General features: G+C 32.1%; 1 protein-coding gene across 5 annotated transcripts in view; it reads left to right on the forward strand.

The window, feature by feature from the left end:
• The window catches only part of Hexo1 (beta-hexosaminidase 1), a 39,984-nt gene that overhangs the window by 932 nt on the left and 22,804 nt on the right, over nucleotides 1-16,248 (forward strand). The window contains exon 1 of one of the 5 annotated variants that reach the window (XM_088228411.1): nucleotides 8,736-8,874. The exons of 2 other annotated variants lie outside the window; for them this stretch is intronic. The gene's annotated coding sequence lies outside the window, so the exon portion shown is untranslated. Of the gene's footprint in view, nucleotides 1-8,735; nucleotides 8,875-9,648; nucleotides 9,738-16,248 lie in introns of those variants that run through there. 2 more of the 5 variants (XM_088228410.1, XM_088228412.1) reach the window with 2 other exon arrangements.

Genomic DNA, 16,248 nt, shown 5'->3' on the forward strand with positions numbered 1-16,248 from the left:
TATACAATTTGTTTCTATATTAGATCATTTTCATTATATCTGGAGTTAACCAGCCTCCAATATTATCCACCCTCAAACAATATTTTTTTATTTTCGTAGGGCATAGATTCCGAAATAATGTCTATTAATTTTTAAAATTTATGTCGTCTGGTTCCTTTTAGTTGTTCATTAACTATTTTCCTGAAAGTTATTATTTCTCACAACATAGGTATAAGTATTTGCCATTTCGAAAAATGTGTTTACCTACCTGATAGTAATAATTGTCATTTAGGTAATTAAGACTACGATTATTGGTATGTCTACTTAAATAAAACATTTCTTTAAATAAAGAAGATTTTTTACATTTTCTTAAGTTATCAACCAGATTTTGACAACCCCAAGGCTTTTAAATTGCTTTTATGAAAACAAATTGAATTCGGCGGGTAAATTTGCCCAACTGTTTTTAGACGAATATTTTATTAGTTAGCCATTGAAAATATGTTCAAACGACAATTTTGCCCTTGAATTAATAAATCAATAAAGTAGTTCTTAGACAAGAACGCCATATGAGCTACAGTTCAACAAATAAGCGTTACGGGCAAACATCTTCTGGGCAAGCAGTTTCTTCCATCTCCGACAGATCAAATCCGTGTGGAGAAATATTCCTATATATGCAACTAAAGCTCTTGTAAATGCTTATGTCGTTTCGCGTCTAGATTAATGTGATGGAATACACGCAAATCTCCCAAAATATCAAACTAATAAACTTCAATCTGTTTTCAATGCAGCAGCAAGGCTTATTACGGGAGTAAAAAAATATTCTCACATTTCTCAACATCTTCGAGATTTGCACTGGTTAAAAAGCCCAGAGATAATAAAATACAAGCTTTGCTGGACAGTATTTAAATCCCTTCATGAAATGGCCCTGAAATACCTATTGGACCTTTGTATTAGGGAAAATATATGTCAAAGAAAATCTACTCTTAGGTCAGCATTTGATTCAGGAAGAGGAAAACTTGTCAAAATCCGGCGCTCCCCAAACACTAAATTTGGAGATCGTGCTTTTGCCGCCACCGGCCCCTCTGCCTGGAACCAATTGCCTTCAAACTTACGAATCATCGACAGTCCTAGTCAGTTCAGATCCCAACTAAAATCCCACTTTGGACTATCATACCCTCAATTTTAAACCTGGAAATATAACATATCACTTTAGTTTAGTTAGAATGTAAGTTTAGGCATACAATTGTAAAGCGCCCTTGAGGTGATTTTTTACAAAAATGGTGCTATATAAATCAGCCAATTATTATTATTATTATTATGGACTAACATGGAGGAAATTTTGACCGCCATTAATTTTTTTAATTTCTTGGAATCACATTTAAATATGACTGAATTTACAATTGTAACCCAATTCAATAATTACCAAGGTCATTCTTAATAATTAAAAAGTAAAGCCTAACAAACATTTTTTTGAGAAAATCAACATACAGTGGTGCCTCACACAACGAACTTAATTCGTTCCAGGAGCAAGTTCGTTATGCGAAAAGTTCGTTATGTGAAACGCGTTTTCCCATAACAATACATGTTAAAAAAAATAATTCGTTCTGTAGCATAAAATATGGTAAGATGACATAAAAAAAAGATAATTTTTTTGTTATTATTTTTATTTAGATACATCTAAAAACATAATGAAAAAAACACACATTTTTTAATTTTAAGAAATAATCGAATCTTGCACATCTTCATCCATTTTCCGCTTTTTGGCCGATGGTGCAGTGAAAAACCTGTCCAAAGTCGTTTGTTTCTCTCTTTTCTTCAACATCTGCCGGAAATAACGGACAAGAGTATCGGAGTACAGGTCGTTGATCCTGTTTGCTTCAGCGGAATCCGGATAGTGGGCATTGGTAAACTCCTGAACTGCTTTCCATTTGACCAGGATGTTCTTGATGTCAGCAGTAAGAATTGGTTGATTGTTTTATTGTTGCTCCTCGTTATCAGATGACGCTTCCCTTTGAGCATTGTCCTGTTGTTGGGCCAGAAGTGTTTGGAGCTCTTCAGTTGTCAGCTCTTCTTTGTGTTCCTCAATAAGCTCCTCTACATCCTCTTCAACGATTGCTGCGACACGTGCGTAAGTTAAGCGTACTGCTCAGTGACTAACGACTGCCTGCGCGGAAGGATGCAATAAATCGGCAGTGATCGTGTGAAGTGGGCGACTTCGTTGTGTGAAGCGAAGTTCGTTGTGTGAAGCGAAGTTCGTTGTATGAATCGTGAAATGAACGAAAAGGAAGTTCGTTGTGTGCAGCGTTCGCTGTGCGAGGCGTTCGTTATGCGAGGCACCACTGTAATTGTAAAAAAGCGGGCAAAATTGGACGGTTTCGCGGTACTTATCTACTCAATACACAACGGACGTTTCTTCGAGATCTGTACTTTAAAAATCGGTGATTGCTTTTTAATTTCTTAGAGAAACAAACTCGAATTCATTCAGTTTATTTTTTACGAGTTGTTTACGCAAATAAAATGATACAAATTTAACTTCTCATGAAAGTTTGGAGATTTTAAATATGGTTTATTTACCAAATTTTTTTTCAAACCTTTTTTTTGACATAGTGAGATTATAGTCAATAGTAGATAAACACATTTGAGAGACCTATCGATATAGTAATCTCGAACATTTTTTTATGTTTACAGGATTCCATCTTTAATAATTACATTTGGTGATAATATGTAAAATGAATACGAAAATAACATTTTTATATTTATTTCACCGATAATATTAATTAATCTAGGTACCTAGCTATCTGGTACTTACTTTTATCAAGTATAATTTACAAAACAAACAAACCATCACACCGTTTCCCCGTAAGGGTAGGCAGAGAGGATAGAACGTTACATCGCTCTATCTTTGCATACAGATTTCGCTCCTCTACATTCATACATCTTCTCATGCACGCGCGCCGATTATTCCGACTTTTAACAAGTCCATCTTCAAGTATTTCTTGGGTTTGGTCATGCCATATGTTTCTTGGTCTTCCCATATTTCTGCATCCATCAACATTCGCATTGTAAATATTATTAACCGTTCTTTCGTCCATTCGCTCTACATGTCCAAACCAACGCAGAGCTCCTTTCTTGATTTTGTCGATACCTAGTGCTTATCTCAGCCTTACATAATGTACGGATCTCAACAATAATTTGTGCATCTATCGTACATAGTTTTACCACACATTCGCCTGAGAGATCGCATCTATTGATGCTTGCCGTGTAATCTATGTATGTAATACATACCTATGTGTTAGTATTGTTAGTAATATTAACAACATTAGCCCGTTAAAGGAATATCCAAGGCGCAGCTGTAATAGCTCTTATATTCCTCTTATATCCCTCTCTTATATTTCCAAATTATGACTTATCTGCACGTTTTCACGAACTTATTAACCTTGAAAAAAGGAGAACATTCAAATTCAAATTAACTGTCCATCACGTGCCCTACGAAATCACCCAACCTTTCGAATACCTAGCGTTAATACGAACTATTGTCAGAATTCGTTTTTACATAGATCGTGTTCCACTTTTAACAGCTTTTTTAACCATATAGATATCTATCATACAGGATTACAATTATTTAAAAATAGTGTATTGAAATCCTTTGAATTAAACTCCCGTTGATCCCTTTTTCTCTTACACCACTTCACATTACATACATTAATATTGTTGATTTTAATCAAATTTTTCTACTGAAATTTGTATTACTGCGAAAATCGCTTTACTGAAATTTTATCAACTACCTTTGGTTTAAAATCTTCTCCTTATATTGCTTTTTCAAATTTTAAATATTACCTATACCTGTTATTCTTTCTTTTTTCTCTGCTGCATTGACATCTTTTTATTCTTTTAAACTACTTTTAATTACTTATATTGTATATGTATATGAAATCAATATATTGCTGCTCTTACTATGTGTCATTCATTTCGAAGATGTTTTTAAATTGACTTAAATTTATTTTCTTATTTAAAGATTCTTTAAAGATTCGTCTCATCGTTTCTTTGAATCCCTTAAAAAATGTATGTGTAAGTTTATGTTTTTCCTTTTTAAAAAAATGTTATTATTATTTTATTTTTACATCTGAGCATATTTTTCATTCTTTATTTTAATTCTTAACTTTTAATTACTTTTACAAATTTTCTTCATTTTTTTAACTTTAATTTTAATTTTTAAACAACTTCTATTTATGCTTTTTTTCCTCCTCTTTTTTGTACTTTAATTAATAACCTTACATATAAATACTTTATAATATGGAAACTTCGCTGGTCCATTAGATTTAAGTCTAACTGTGTAAAATATAAAACTTTGTAACTGTACTGTATGTTTCCTAAATAAAAGAAAAAAAAAACCTACTTGAGGAGGTATAAATTCTATGATACTTAGGTATTTCATTTTTCTATTTAAAAAAAATGCTTTTAACACTGATCATTTTGATTTTTTCCGATACGTACCGTAATAGCAGGTTCTACCAATTCAATTTGCAGTAGGCATACCCACATATAACAAATTACTCACGTTCCAAATCAAATCAAGGACTTTTTGAGGACGTTTGCTTTTGCATTTTGAATAAATGAAAATCATGCTCAGAATTACAATTCACAGCAAAGGATATTGGATTTTTAACAGATAAGGTGCATTGTTCTCAAAGTCGCGTAATTTTAAATAAAACATTTAGATTATTAAATCAGTGTGGATTTACTTTTTACAAATTGATTTGTCAGACGTATTTACCGTTCACGTAGGTATTGAAATGTGATATTCTAATAGGTGTATTTATTTGCTGTATTAGCTTATTATATTTTATATAAAAGTTCATATATTGAAATAGCATCAAATTTGCAACAAAACAGCTGCATTAAAAAAAAACACAATTTCCAAAGACCAAATTTAATTGACGAACGATAATGTGTTGCTATAGAATTAGGAATAGTCCAGAAGGAAAATCATATTTGAATAGATCGGACTGTGTCCAATAATTCCCTCATTATGCCCTTTCGCCGCGCGCATTCGTGATGCCGCTGCGTAATGTTGCACGCTGGGAAAAAATATAATTATAACACAAATTTAAGGTAAAAAAAAGAAATCTGTTAATTTCTCTAAAATTTTATTGTGCACGCGGAAATATTGATTGACACGACAGAGAATATAAGTAAAGGATCATTTAATAAGAGTAATTGAATTAATGAACTTTGAACTTAAAATATAAAACAAATTTTATTTGACATATAACGGATATTTTTATAAGTTTATTTCACGTTAAATAATATTTTATGTTTTAAAGATAATGTCGGTCAAATGTTCACGATAGGGTTGTTTAATCCGAGATCCAATTTTCGTTAGTTCTCTCATTAGATGAGCAAAGTAGGGTAAAAAAAATTACTACTCTGGCAACACTAACGAAATGTTCATTTTGTTTCTTCGACAATCTGACAGATGGAAAAATAATTCAATTTTTAAGTAATGCATTTGTTACATACACATTCATTTGCTAATTACATGAAATGTGAAATGTGATTGCATTCTGTTTCTTTAAGATCCTAGAAGTATTTCTACACTTTAAAAGGACACAACACGGCATAGTTGAATTCAAATAAGGAGTTGCGTACTGAGCGACGTCTACAAAGAAACTAATGGGTCAAAACGTAAACCTACTCAATTATGAGTAGTTTAGTCGCCTTCTGTTTGATGTGCGTATGCGGTTTCTGGACTATTCTTAATTCTATGTGTGTTGCATTATTTCTTTTAAAATGTTCAGTTCTGTGAGTTTTCCTGACAGGGAAAAATAATACTAATTTACGGTAAGGCTTGAAACAAACAAGTGAGGGCCGGTTGTTAAGTAGGTATTAGGTACCACCATTGCCATTGCCCTGAGATAAAAGTTGGAGGGACGGCCATTGTTGGGAAAACCACAATAGCGTTATTAGCGAAAAGTATAAAAATTAGGTTTGAATAAACCTGGAATTAATACATCCTTCTGTGATGCAATCTAACCAACTCTCTGAATGAAAAACTTATAGGAAATATGTTTAGTTTCAGGGGGATTGATGAATTTCTAATCTCTTCTAAAAATAAGAATTCAATATAAAAGTCGTAATGCCGTCCCGTCCCTACAACGTTTGTACAGATTTATAAAAATATTTCGGTTATTGAACTGAGAAAACTTGTTCCTTCATTAGTATCCATATACACATTTAAAAACATGTCAATGAACCTAATATAAATACAAACATTTGTAAGCAGATACGCGATTTTTGGGAACGGGCAACGGAGATGATAAAATAAAGTAATAAAATAAAAACTGTAAGCGCATTGACCACATAAAGACATGTTACCTGTGATATTAATAAATACACGAAAAAAATGTTTATTCAATATACCTACCTACCTAATCGTTAAAATACCCCCCAAAAATAACACTTATTTTAAAAAATATTGTTTTTTTGTGAATGTTAGTTTCATAAATATTGTGTACTTAAAAATATTCCAAGACAGCCAACGTCAAACAAATTCCTAAAAGTTTTGGCAATTGCATGTTGGCAATATAAATACTCGAGTTTGGTATTGGTCTGTTAGAAAGAGCTGGCGCAAAACTATACATTTACACATTGCTCTTGTGAATAAGCGCATGGTATGACATCGCACAGCATTCGCATTATGAAAATAATCACCGTCTCTCTCGTGCTCAGACGTGCTTATGAGCGCGACAGAGACGACTATTGTTTTGTTGCTAATAATATGGTAATAAAATATACACAAGGTGCTCCTTCGTTGGTCTGAAATTCGCTGCGATTCTTAATTGTAAAAATATATGATAATATACGAGTACATTTAATGTATGAGTATTAAGCTATGGATTAAAAACACTTATTTATAAATATACTTTCTCATTTAATCTAGTCACGTAAGCATTGGTTTTTTATCATTATCTAGTGCTGGGGCGTTCGCAAAACTTACACAAACGCATTTTTGACGCACAGAATGTGGATTAAAAAAACCTTAATATCAAGTTTTAGTCAAAAGTGCTATGTTATTTAAAAATCTATTTTGGATTAGAGGGTTGTGTATATGAAAAAAAAAACCTCAGTTAAGAAAATTTCATGTTTTAAATTTTTAATCAAGTTAATTTTTTATCAAATATTTTGTGTTTATTATAATAATAATTAATACAGAGTAAATAAAATGCATCGTAAAAGTTACATTGATAAACAATATATCCCATTCTACACTTAAAACAATATCCTATAAAAGTATAACTTGTGGTATGCATTTTAATTACATTGTATTAATTTTTATTATAACATGACGAACACGAAGTGTTAAATAAAAAATGTAAAAATAAATTAATAGATCTATTACATTTTTCTAACTCATTGTTTTTTTTTCATGTACACAATCCTCTAATCTAACAGAGATTTTTTTTAAAAGATAGCACATTTGGTTAAAATTTAATACAACTTTTTAAAATTCACAATTTTGTAGATTGAGTAAGTTTTGTGATCGCGCCAGCTCTAATTAATCGATTTGTAGTGTAGTGATGTTTGTTGGCGGAAAAACGCTTTCACGTTTCACGGGAAGCGGAATCGAAAGTGTTAAATAGTTTTAAAAATTGACTAGGAGAAAAAGTCAATAATGCTACCAAATCATTCTTAATATAATCAAAACTGAAATAAAAATTTATTACGTAGGTATCTACGATAAATTAGGTTGAAATAGGGAGGACCTTGGTATCTATTTTTATAGTACCAACTACTTACCTATGTATTTTTTTCTTTATTAGGGCCTTCTACCAAAACATGATAACATCGGCCAAAAACAAGCTACATGAATTTACAAATTATAATAAACTTAAAAATAGCACAAACAGAAAAAAATAATAATATCGACAGAAACAATAGAAAACAAAAATATATTACGAGAATAACATAAAATGATAATTGTAACACATAACTAAACTAACAAAATTCCAACATAATTTAAAATACACGAAAGCGCCTTTTTCTTATTTTAGTGCCTTGTCGGGTCCCCCGACGTTGGCGATCACTACAGCGAAAGCATTGTCGGTCACGACGAAACCCGGTCACTGGTAAAAAATTATAAAATAATTATAGATAAAAGTGGAATAAAACTATAAAGTATTTTTATTATTATAAGCATATATATCTGTCCTGCGCTATTTTTACATTTTGCAGCCGGACGGCTGCTTATTGATGTACTCGCCGTAGTGATTCCTGGGAAAAAATGACCAGAGTGGTTTCACGTTGCCTTCTGTGATGGATTTTCTGTCGGGGTTACCTTCCCTTAGCTGGTTGGTTTTACTTTTGAGGCGTCAAAAACTCGCCTTTCATCCTCTCGTTATCTGCTGCGATCACACCGACATGAGTGTGATCCTATTGCCCAGGGTCTCTTTTATGTTAAATAGGCCCTGAAAGCGCCTATTTGACATAAAAGAGATACTGACCGTAAAATGCATATAGGAAGACAACATATAATAACTAGAAAAATACAACAAAATAATCGAAATAATTAAAAAACAGAATCTTATAATAATGATAAATTTTAACGATTTAAAAATAATAATAATATGTATGTTAGATTCTTCCATATTTGATTTTTTTATAAAATAAGTGAACAATGAAAAAATAATGTTTTATTAGAAAAACTGACACAGTCAATGACCTCATTGTAGTTTCGTGGTCTTCAGAAATAGTTCTACATCATCTCTGCTTCAGAAAGTAAGGTTTTTTCTCGAATTGTCTCGAATTCGAGAGAATATTCCAGTACGTTTGTGAAATAGGATTATTTCATAATAGATTTTTTTCACACTGTTCGTGAGATTTTCCATCTACAAAGTTGTGAGTATTTTTTTTCTTTTTTAGCACTGGTTAATGACTGGTTATTTAAGGGAATTTTCTCCCCGAGAAATCTGCGATAAGGCGCGATCAGTACCTTTTGTATTAGTTTAAATTTTATTATTTAAACAAAAATTAAATGCAGAACCATAGTTATTGAGTCCAGTAAAACTCATTTAATGTGAGAGATATGGGTAATGGTCCGTAATATGATATAATATAGCAACCGTATCACTAATATTTTCTTTAAACTGATCAAACCAGTTTTATTTTGTTTTTACTCTTGTACACGGTTATTAAAAAATACATCTATGTTCATTCTAATTAAGTAAAACATCCATTTATTTATTTAATCAAGGAAAAGTAAAGTTCTGACAGATAACTGAATGGCTAAAAGGCTACAGACAACAACATTACCACATAAAAAAGCAAGAACCAATGCATGTCACAAAACAATACATAGGTACTATACAATTGACCTAGACACTACAATGACTTACCTGACTATTTGAAAAATTATATTGAAGACAAATTTGAAATCAGCATTGAAAAGCACGTAATGACTATATTAACCAGACGAGACATAACATAACTTAATTTTGTAATATATTTATATAACCATAACGGGTTTTTGAAATTATATATCATAATTATAAATAAAATTGTAATCCAATAATGGTTTATTCTTTATTATTGGTTACCTGATCATATTTTGTAAAATGTAAATAGTAAAATAAAGACAGTCAGTTTATTATCTTCTTGTGAAACCCAGTTCTCGATGCAATATTGGACTTATATTCAAGAGATCAGTGTCACCGTTTTCTGTTTCATACAAGTTCTGGTTACAACAACAGGTATGTGCCAAGGTACCATTTTTAAATTAAAACCCGATCTCAACTACCTTATATGTTATTTGCAAATTGTGTTGTTTATTTATTTAGTAGTAAAAAACATGCAAAAACATTGTTATAAAAAACATAAACAACCTGGCTAATTTTTTTTTAATCAACTTCCGGCAGCCATAACGAACTCTGCACATCGATAGGAAAAATTGACTAATCTGCTGTCCTTCCATACTTTGAGTTTCTTTAATATATCTGGATATTTTTATGTTTTTTCATTATGTATTTTTAATTTAGTAGTCACTGTTATTTGACATATGATTTATCACTTTCATTTCTTACTATAGTATAGACTGAGTTTCTAGAAACCATATCTCAATTGAACGTAGTTGTGCAGAAAGCAGCAAGTCCACAATTTTGAAAAAATGATAATGATATTATCGGGTGCAGTAAGGTCAATTATATGTCCTGCTAAAAACAGCCAGATCGCTTTCATACAAAAAAAAATTTAATCACCTTCTGAAAATGGTGTCCATCACAAAAACGGTATTTCTCAATTTGCAGAAAACACCCACAACACTAGAAAATCTTAACGAATTTAAAAATCATTAAAACTTGTCAAATACGTAATTAAATTCTTGTTTGTAATGTAAAAAAAAAACGAATATATTCCTCGATTATCATTAGTTAAAGTCAAAAACATTCCAACTTTTGTCGAGATTTGTTTATTCACTCTTTTCACAAAGGTACTATTATCTCAGTTTCACTTTTCTATGGCTGGCTGCTTTCTGCATAACAACGTTCAATTATCATTTCAATTATGTTTTTGTATTTTTTTCTATGATACTATTATTTTGTATATTTGATTATGAATCTAAATTTGTGTAATGTATGTTTTAATATTTTTATCTGATTTTTTTTTTTACAATGTCTTCTTTGGAATTTTATTATTTACACATTGTTTTTCTGGATTGTTATTCCATTGCATCACAAGTCATTGTAATTAAATTCAATTGATTTCATTGTGTTTTTTTTCTGTTAATTATTATGGCTTAATACGGGCACAGCCTAAAAAGCCTTAATAAGTTCTGAAAAAAATAATAATTGTAATATTAGATTAATATTCACACATCCACTTTTATTTCAACTTCTTGCTTTGAAAACATTATTAGTTTTATTGTTACTCATAGGTTCTCATACAAAATTATCATTATTTCCTTTATCACTTTTTGAATTCATTTTCAGTGCACGTATAGTGTAATTCATAAAAAATGTTTCATCGTATTTTTTATTTCATAAAAACGTTTGTTTGATAACCTAATATTTTTTTCAAAACTGGCACTAGTGTTATTATGTAACTTTAATTAAAATAAGAAATTAATGAAGAAATAGTATCGGTTCGGTAGACTGTTTGTGTTTTTATTCTTACTATTGTGCTTTTAAATTGTGGCTATTTTAGTTATGTACCTACTTATTTTTTCATTAATATACAATTATTTGTGTCGCTCATGTTTCAAGTACGTATATAGGTATATATATGTAATGTATGTATTTAATATGATATTATTGTTAATTTTTTATCTCCTGGCAGTCATAATTATTATTTTAATTCACCAATACCTAGACTACACCGGCTAGGTAACGAGTATGGTGAAATTGATATATTTCGTTTGTATTTATATAATTATAGGTTAAATATTTTAAATACTATAAATTAATCGGTCCTCTATTTATTTTATGTATCTCTATAATAATAATAAATGTATGTCTATGTGGGTGTGTGTATATATATATATAAATGTATATTGTGCATACATGTGCATGTGTATGTATGTGTCTATATTTATGTGTAAATGTATTTAATATCTTACTGTATACCTATATACCTATTATGTGGGTACATATTCTTATTTTAACTTTTTATTGTTTCTTTTAGTCTTTCTTATGTTATTCTTACTTTTAACTTAATTTATATACTTATATTACACTGCTGCACTTGAGTGTATTGCAAAAAATGTAAAAGCCCATAGGACGTACAAATAAATAAATATATTAAGTGTTGCAACGCGATCTATGGTTAACTGGTAACAGAGAGGGAAAACATTTTTGAGAAGAGAATATGGAAGTTTAGGCATTTACAGGGCTCATGACCTGTAATTGGCTGGTTTAAGTGGTGAGTAATTATCATTGTTTGTGGGAGTTGTTGTTTACTGTCAATATTATTTATTTATAGAAATAGAGAAAATGAATATTTGCCCTATTAATTTACACAAACATTTTAACTTTGAGCCATTTTCTGTTAGACGTAAATAATCTTGTTGAAAAATGGGAAACAAGTTGTGGGAGATCAGGTTTTGAATCTCGGACCTCTAGATCCAGATCCAGAGTCCACGAAACTACCACGAGACTATAACCCATTTCAACATATTATGCGTCGATAGACTCCTGTATTTTCTAAATACAATTTTCGTAGTGTCTGTGCAAGTTACTCGTATTTACATAATCATCACGTTTCTATGTATGTTATTTGTAAACCTTAAAGTTTAGTATTTTTTCTTTTCGAAACAGTTCTCCATTTTTGTTGAAATACTAAAAATCTAACCATTAGGTAGGTACATAAAAAAATACTCTCGCCATCCTCAAAATCTCTACTGTGGATTGTAGTTTACCTGATGCAAGAAAATTGATGTCCAAGTTGTGCGGATAATGAATAATAAATTTACACCATAAATTATCCATAAAACCAGTTTGCGTAATTTAATGCAAATTAATGTTGAATTTAGAAAATGTCGCCATTGTTGTTAAACTTTTAAACCTCTTGACATGATTTAGCAAGCTGCGTAGCTGCGTTGGTTGGTATTCTGTTGCCATACAGCATTGGGTCTATGTTTTTAACTATGAATACCCACTACGTACATTACATTACGTGAACCACGATTAAAAAAATAAATAATCTCCGTTAGCTCTCACATTTTGTAGTTTCTCAAGAGATTCCATAACATCGAAGGGTATTGTTGGGATTAGGTAGGTACTCTAGTACTTACTACCTACCCGATTTCGGCACGCGGTAAACGAGAATTCTTATTCTTCTTCACCAGACGCCTCCAGTCCAGAGACCCTATCGCCAGCTGGCGCTCCCGCCTCCTCCTACGTCAATCCGCGTTCCTTAGTTATGTGTATTGTAATCTGTGGTTCCGCCGAATAAAGCCGTAAGATCGTCATCGACGGCCTGCGACGAACGGTGGGAGCGAGGATTAGGTCTTTTAATAGTTGTATTTAGGTAGTAACACCACCCGCTGTGACTTTTTGTCGCCGTGACTTTTTGTCACTGTCACGTTGTGTCGCTGTGGGTGCGCTCACTACTCACTACTGGTGACAAAATGTTTATTTAGCGATGGATTTCGAAGAGGTCGCATTTAACGAAAAATTGAACGAAAGAAACACTAGATACATCCCATATAAAATGAACGATTATTAAAAGGAAAATTTTACTCGCTGTATTCTGAATTACGTCAAACTCGTCTCAAATTTTTAAAATTATTTTCGTGTGTCAATAAACAGTTTTGAAATAATTTAATTCAAATCTCGTCCCGCAATTTCCTTTTCAAATGAATATCAAAGAATTTCTTCATTTTTTTTAACAATGCTGGCCTTTTCTCCATGTCTTCTATTGACAATTCGTTGTCAATATCATCTTTTTGCAGAGAAGCAGCCATCTCAAATCTCGCCCGCATAAATAAAGGTTTCAGCTCTTTAACTTCACAAACATCAACATATGAAGGAATATAGATGTTCAAATATGGGTAGAATGGTGAATGTTTTACAGTGTGTAAAGTGGCTACTTAAACCAGCCAATGGCAGGTCATAAGCCCTGTAAATGCCTAGACTTCTAAATTATATTGTCTTAAATGTTCTTCATCACTGTTGTAATAATAGTTTAATATTAAATATAACTGCAAAATTCACGACACACGTCCGTTCGGTAGGCGTCTGCCGGCAGAGTGACAAAAATAAAGTTCCCAGCGAGCGCACTCCCATAGCAATGTATAGGTCGGGTGCAAGGCCTACTACATACAGGCCATGGCGCGCCACGGATTTTTAAGTGTCACGTGACCAAGTCAGTGCTTCGAGAAAGTGCTGTTCTGTAGGACCGGCACCGGCCGGCGTTCTAAAGCTAGGGTTTCCTAGGACAGCGGTGCCCGTATCTTAACGGCCGTAGTGAACGGTGATGCGGTGGACAGCCGTCGTAGTGGTGACTAGAGAGTGGTTTTATTTTTTAACGGTGTTATCAACACCATTTTTATAGGAAACCACTCTCTAGTCACCGTTACGACGGCTGTCAACCGCATTAATGTTCACTACGGCCGTTAAAATACGGGCACCGCTGTCCTAGGAAACCCGAGCTTAAGATCTACATTATCCACAGATTACAGATATCTTGACGACATTATCTCTGGCGCGACCGTTTGCATATGGCGTCGTTTGTTGTTGTTGACTGTTATTGATATTTTATGTTGTTTTACCGCATTTATTTTTAATAAACAAAGTTATTAGTGTGATTTAAACAGTGAAGTTTACTTGGAAAATAAATTGGTAAGTAAATTTTGTATTTATATTGCGAAGTTAATGTTAAAATAAGTTCGAATTTTATTTGACGTTTCAAACATTCAACAGATTTCAATGAAACGTTCATACTTTGTAACCGATATAGCCCTTTCTTCTTGTTTATATTTAATTTTCCAATGTATTTATGTTACCCATAAGTACATATACACGTCTTTTATTTATAACGTTAGTTAATATTTTCAATAACATCAATGTTCCATATTTGAGGTTATTTGTCACTTGAATATGGCTTGCCTACGAGAGATGATTTTAATTTAAATTTCTGCTTGTTATCTTTATCCCTACCTAGTGGCGCATAATGCACTGTATTATATCGATACGGTGTAATCTCGGCCATTAATTACAAGAAGCCTCGCGAATCAGGGTAACATATTAAATTATTATAGTAAAAATGTACTGTTTATGTTAGATTGTCAAAGTAAGACCCAATTAAGCATTGTAAAATTCCTATGCCTTATTTTATTGTTGTTTTATTACAGGTTATTAACAAGATGGGAAGGTGTTGCAGTGTTATTGGCTGTAAATCCAACTACCGCTCACAAGGTGGAAGTGTATCCACATTTGCTCTTCCTAAAAATGATGCTCTACGGAAAAAATGGCTTCGTCGAATTCCAACGGATTTATCTGGAATAAAAAATCCGTATATTTGCATCAAACATTTTGACGAATCCAAAATCATACAAAGCGATAAGTGCACAGTACGCGGGGAAGTTATAGATGTGGCTCGCAAAATTCCCAAGCTTTCTGAGGGAACCGTTCCTACGATATTTCCAAACGCTCCCAAGTATCTGTCTACCGCCCCCCAAGTGTCCAGGAGACTCGCCGATGTGGAGGCATCCCGGATGGAGGCTGCTCTCAAAATTAGCCTCGACGATTTTAAGAAGCACAGTGCAGCGAAGACTATAAAATCTTTGGATGATCTAAAAAAAAACTTTTCCTCCAGGAAGATGTCAAATGAAATCAAACCAGAATGGGTTATGACTGAGACAGTGTTACACAAAGTTTTATGTTTAATGGATTCAAATGATGCGCCTTGTGTTTTAGGGGCTATTAAAGTGATGAGTGATTTGCAAGTACATTTATATTTACATAATAAGTTAGTAAGTAAGAGTCGACATCCAAAAAACATTAATTTAATTAGAAATATAGACGATTTGAGTGAATTGATAAATTTTATAGAGTCTTCTATCAATAACCATGCCATCATTGCTGTCGATTTAAATGATGTCCTAATTATGTTGCAAAGACACTTCCCGGATGCTGATCCGGGAATAACGTTCATTATAGAACAAATAAACTATGCCGCGACCCTTAAAAATCTCCGCCGGTACAGTGGGAACACTTTGATATTTGCAGCAAGTATGTTTGTGCATTCTTCGGCCATGTATCACATGTTATACAATAGTCAATATTTGTGCATTCCACACCCTAGAAATATTAAGAAATTGATTGCAAAATTTAGTTTATTTGATCACGATGTAAAGGGTAGTGTAGAATATTTAAAAACAAAAAAGCAATTCTTAAAAAAAGAAGAACTTCTTGTGAATTTACAATTAGATGAAATTTATATAAGTCCTCAACTTAATTTTAAAGGGGGTAATTTATATGGAAGCAGTAATACTGATCCATCAAAAATTGCCAAAACTGCTCAAGTATTTATGGTATCGAGCATTTTGTCAAAATACAAAGATGTCGTTAGTATAGTGCCAGTAAATAATTTGACAGCCGAACAACTAAAGTCGATGATAATTAATGTTATAAAGGAGGTTGAAGATATTGGTTTTAAAATAATATCTTTAATTTCTGATAATAATGCCATAAATAGGAAGGCATTTGAATTGTTCCAACCGAATAAAATATTACTCCCCAGTGTACCTCACCCGATAGATAACAGAAGAACATTATTTTT

Source organism: Micrasema longulum, unplaced genomic scaffold (genome assembly GCF_059751315.1).
Source record: "Micrasema longulum isolate JH-2025_06_02 unplaced genomic scaffold, ASM5975131v1 h1tg000581l, whole genome shotgun sequence".
NCBI classification, from domain to species: Eukaryota; Metazoa; Arthropoda; class Insecta; order Trichoptera; family Brachycentridae; genus Micrasema; species Micrasema longulum.